The following is a 5,345-nucleotide window of genomic DNA, read 5'->3' on the forward strand; positions in this document are numbered from 1 at the left end:
AAATGCTGGGCATTCTGGCTGGTGCCTGTGATCCCAGCTACTTGGGAGGCTGAGGCTGTTGCGGGAAGTCAGGGACCCCAAAAGGAGGGACCGGCTGAAGCCATGGCAGAAGAACGTGGATTGTGAAGACTTCATGGATATTTATTAGTTCCCCAAATTAATACTTTTATAATTTCTTATGCCTATCTTTACTGCAATCTCTAAACATAAATTGTGAAGATTTCAAGACACTTATCACTTCCCCAATCAATACCCTTGTGATTTCCTATGCCTGTCTTTAATCTCTTAATCCTGTCATCTTGTAAACGGAGGAGGACGTATGTTGCCTCAGGACCCTGTGATAATTGCGTTAACTGCACAAATTGTAGAGCATGTGTGTTTAAACAATATGAAATCTGGGCACCTTGAAAAAAGAACAGGATAACAGCAATGTTTAGGAAACAAGAGAGATCCTCCCACCTCAGCCTCCCTGGTAGCTGGGACTACAGGTACCCGCGACCGCATCCGGCTAATTTTTTAAATTTTTTGTAGTGACAGGAACGCTCCCGGTAGGGTCTGTAGGTCTCTTGTGAGGATTTCATGGGGATGTGTAGATTTTGGGGGAAGTGTGAAAGCCTAGGGCAAAGGGACGTTTTTCTTCTGGGCAGAGGCAGTTCCATATTTCCTATGGGGAAGGAGATTTTAGCTCCACTTTGACTGAAAAGTAGGAAAAAGAGAGAATTCAAGCGCTTGAAAATTCGCCTGCTTTGCATTTCCCGAAAGACAGAGAAAACTTCAGTGATCCATTTCACAGATCAAGGGTATAGAAAAGTGGAGAGCAGTGTGAGATGTTCATTGGGCTTGGAGAGGGAGCGGACTTCTGCCATCATTCCCACCTCCTGTGCTGGAGTCTTGCCGTCCATTTTTCTCTCCTGCTCTCTTTCATCTACTATCCCCAAATATCAAGGATATCAGACAGTTAATCATCAGAATAAACGAGTAGTTCCCACAGAGTTACAACCCGCAGAAGAGGTACCGGACCGAGAGAGTGGGGGGTCAGGCCTGAAGTCGAGGTCAAAAAACGCTGTGCCTTTCATTATCCTCAGAAACCTAGACCGACTTTCCAGTTTGGAAGCGAAGAGTTGTCCGCCCCTCCTGTAGGATCCTGAGAGCTCTGGACGGGGAGGAGACTCTGGGACCGAGGGGTGGCCTGGGAGAGCCCCGCCACGGAGGTTGGAAGGGTGTTTCCTGCGTAGGAAGCTGTTGGCAATCAGAATGGTTTTTACTCTGTTCCTGCAACCAGCCCCATCCGCTTGATTCTGGGCCCCTAAACTGCCTCCTCTTCTCGTGCACTTTGCACTGGGTTGAATGCGGGAACGATACAGACTTCCCTCCCAGCACGGTGGCTCATGCCTGTGATTCTAGCACTTTGGGAGGCCCAGGCGGACGGACTGCTTGAGGTCAGGAGTTCGAGAACAGCCTAGGCAAAAAAAGAGACCCTACAAAAACTACAAAAAATTAGTTGGGTGTGATGTCGTGCACCTGTGGTCGCAGCTGCTCCACAGGCTGAGGCGGGAGGATAGCTGGAGCCCAAGAAGGCGAGGCTACACTGAAGAGTGATCACGCCACTGCACCAGCCTGGGCAACAGAGCAAGATACTGTTAAAAAAAAAAAAAGAAAAAAAGAAAGAAAGAAAGAAAAAGAAAAGAAAGAAAGACAAAAAGAATAAAAGGAGAGAGAGAGAGAGAGAGAGAGAGAGAGAGAGAGAGAGAGAGAGAGAGAGAGAGAAAGGAAAGAAGAAAGAAAAAGAAAGAAAGAAAGAAAGAAAGAAAAAAAAGAAAAAAGCAGAAATAAAAATGCAACAGACTTCCCCAAGCCCGAAAAACGGCCTTGGGAATCGAGAGCGGGTAGAGGCCGCAGCATTTTGGTAGCACGGAGCGCACCATGGGTCCACCGCTGCATCGCTCCTTTCCCGGCGCCAGAGGTTTCTTTCTTTTTTTGAGACGGAGCTCACTCTGTCTCCCAGGCTGGAGTGCAGTGGCGCGATCTTGGCTCACTGCAGCCTCTGCCTCCTGAGTTCAATCGATTCTTCTGCCTCAGCCTCCGGAGTAGCTGGGATTACAGGTGCCTGCCACCACGCCCGGCTAATCTTTTGTATTTTAGTAGAGATGGGGTTTCACCTTGTTGGCCAGGCTAGTCTCCTGACCTCAAGTGATGCGCCCACCTCGGCCTCCCAAACTGCAAGGATTACAGGCGTGAGCCGCCGCCGTCGGCCGTGGCGCCGGCGGTTTCTCACTGCCATTGCTACTCCTTTGTCAGCGACAGCGGATGCTCTCTGGCGGCAACATTCTTTGCACCAAAAGTTGTTTTTTGCAACAGCACAGGCTTTTGCTGCGGGCAAGTGCTCGCCGGATCCCAGCGCCGCTGGTTCCCTCCCCGACAACTTGTGAGTGTCCCCCCACTCCCATAATCTAATCGGTTTAGGGAGCCAGAGGTTTCCCGGCGGCACTCTCGCCTGTAGCATCCGGCGAAGCCGGGGAATCCGCTGGAGGCAAGGCTGGTTTCACTGAGTCCGGCGTTTCTCGGTACCCGCACTGCTCTGCGCTCTGTGCTGGCCCAGGCGGGTCTCAACACCGCTAGGTGCTGGGTAAAGGCATTTGTCTGTTGTGGGTAGGATAGCCGTTATGGGAGGACTAAAAGTTTCTAGTAGAGCCCAACTGGCGGTTTCTTGATCATATAACCACTAGTTCCGCGGAGCTGGATGAACTTCAGTGGCAGTGCATGTTTCTCTGTGGCATCCCCACAGCTGCCGTCCAAACTGCGGTGTTTCGCTGGCACCACTGCCACGTGGGTCACGTTCTTCAGTGGCTGCGCGGTTCCCTGCACCGAAGTCGCCTGTTTCTGATCCGCGCTTTCTCCCGGATGGCCGATAAGACGGTTTTCTGCTAGTTGTGCTACACGGTTTCCTGGTCTCCGTGCGCCGCTTTCTCCATCTGAGACCCTCTAGTGCCGGTGTCACGGTCGCAGCACCGGGGTTTCCATTGGCTGTTTTGCCAGTGGCGCGGAGTCGGCGGTTTTTCTGTCACAGCACTTGTCGTACGGAGTTTCTCGGTGGCCGAACCTCTCTTTTTTCTCAGAGTCGATGGTTTCTTGGTGACGGCGCCATTGGCTGCGTCAAAACGAATGTTGTCCTTGACAACCCCGCCGGCTGACGTCACTCGCAGGCTCCCAGCACCGCCATTTCGCCAGCCGAGATTTCTTGGTAGCGGCACAGCTCGTTGGTCTGGGCTCTCGTTTTCTCAGTGGTCGCAGCACCCAGGTTGCAGATGTGAGGGATTCGGAGTCGCAGCTGCCCCAGTTGCGCCGAGCCTGGAGTTATCGGGCGGTGGCGGCGCTGGGCTAGGGTAGCCAGCCGCTCCTCAGGGCCAGTGGCAGGGGAGCTGCCGGGGCGCCGTCTCTTCCCAGCGCCGCCGCACGGACACCGGCTCGGCCTCCAGAACCCAGTCCGGTGGCTGCGCTGCTGGGGCTTCTGTGACAGGACCCCATGGTTTCGGGCGTCGTTGGCTTCTTGGTCCTACCAAGTTTCTATTTCGCGGTGCCTGCGATTTCTACCCCTTGTTCAAGTCGTGGAATAGTCACAATGTGATTTCTCAGCACAAGCAAGTTCCGACTTAGGACAAACACCGGTCTGGCCCCGGCTGCGATTTCTAGGTGGTAGGAAGTTACTGTTTCATCGTAACGAGGCTGAGTCACCCTGTGACTCATATCTCAGCAATTCCAGGTTTCCTGTAGCCTCGGAATTCTAATCCTAACAACCCCGGGTTAGCCCTGCCTCAACTTTCTTAGTCATTCAAAGTTTCCTACTAGTAAGCTCTGCTTTAGCTGCGCAGGAGACGTTTAAGTCCTGTAGAAATCTGGGTACCAGCGAATGCGATTTTTTTTTTTTTTTTTTTTTTTTGGCTTAGCGATGACCGGTTTAGCAGGGCCTGGGAGCTCTTATACTAAGTTTGGTTTCACAATAGCGGGTCGCGCCTTACCTAGGCCGGTGTTTTTTAAACTCCCCTGGAAGTCAGGAAATGCAGGCAAACGCGATTTTTCAGTTTTGCCAATCCGCGTTTGACGATAGCAAGTCCCGCCGAAAGCGACTTTTTTTTTCTACCACTTTATAGTCTAAGCTAAACAGTTTTAACCATGACTGTTATTTATTTATTTATTTAATTTGGTAGGAAATTTAGACTTAGGTGTAACATGTACCGGTTTAGATCGGATAGGGATATCCTAATCATAGGATTGCATTACAAACATTTGTAATTTCTTCTTTGTAGGAATGGTTCTCAGTAATTTTTACTTATTTTTTAATTGTCTTTTTGTGTCTTGCTCTGAGAACGACATTACCGATGTGCTTGCCTTTCATTTCTATTTGCATTTTAGGCTTCTATTATTTTAAAATTGTATTTAAATGTTATGTATTTTTTTCTACTGATTTTAAATGTCTCAGCTTCGTGCTCCTTGACTTGCATGCTCAGGACGCGGGGAGCCCATCTCGGTCTCAGCCTTGCTGCTGCCAGGTCCCGGGTTCTGTCTGGCGACTCCGCTTCTTATGCGGAGCAGCCGGTTTTGCGTCAGCACTTTTGCCAGTAGCGCCCACTGGGCGTTTTCTCAGTTGGTGCACAATTCTTAGCGCCCAACAGGACGTTTCATGTTCTCGGGGCCCGTAAATTCTCTGTGCTGTCTCTTTCTGGGTCCTAGCAACGCTAACATCTCGTAGGAACTTCCTGAACCCCTTTTTACGGTGCAGACCGGTGACTGCACCCAGCCGCTGTGCTCTCTAGTAATTCCATAGTACCGTTAGCCGGGGCTTTTTCTCTCACAACACATTACAACGGGTTAAAACACATTAAACGACTTAAAACACAATAAGATGCCACAACACATTTTTCTATCACAACACATTTAAACACAGTCAGTTCATTTCTCCAGACAGGACTCCTATCTAAGAGCCTGCAGTTTCTTTCTAGCAGCACCATTTATGGCACCTAAATGGACATTTGTTTGGCAACACCAGGGCAATCCGCTGGGTGTCTGCTCTTGCTGAGTCCCAGCGCCGCCAGATTATTGTTAGCGAGGTCCTTAGTAGTGCCGAGCCCTAGCGGACAGTTTCCTGGTGGCAGCAATGCTCATTTCCCGGACACAGATGGTTCTTGGCCTCTGAAGCGCTCTGTAGGGCGCGTTCTGTAGGGCTCCTTCTCTGTACGGTTCCTGCGTTCTGTAGGGCTACTTCTCTGTACGGTTTGCTTAGTGTCAGTTTCATTTCCGTTTCTTTTCTGGCTGTTTTTCCGTCGGAATTACGGTTTGTTTTGGTTCTA

The 5,345-nt window shown here is 50.4% G+C and overlaps 1 pseudogene; it reads right to left on the reverse strand.

Annotated features, from left to right (window-relative positions):
* Positions 1-2,722: 2,722 nt before the first annotated feature.
* Positions 2,723-3,525, reverse strand: LOC129036168 (uncharacterized; annotated as a pseudogene).
* Positions 3,526-5,345: the final 1,820 nt, after the last annotated feature.

Source organism: Pongo pygmaeus, chromosome 4 (assembly GCF_028885625.2).
Source record: "Pongo pygmaeus isolate AG05252 chromosome 4, NHGRI_mPonPyg2-v2.0_pri, whole genome shotgun sequence".
Lineage (NCBI taxonomy): Eukaryota > Metazoa > Chordata > Mammalia > Primates > Hominidae > Pongo > Pongo pygmaeus.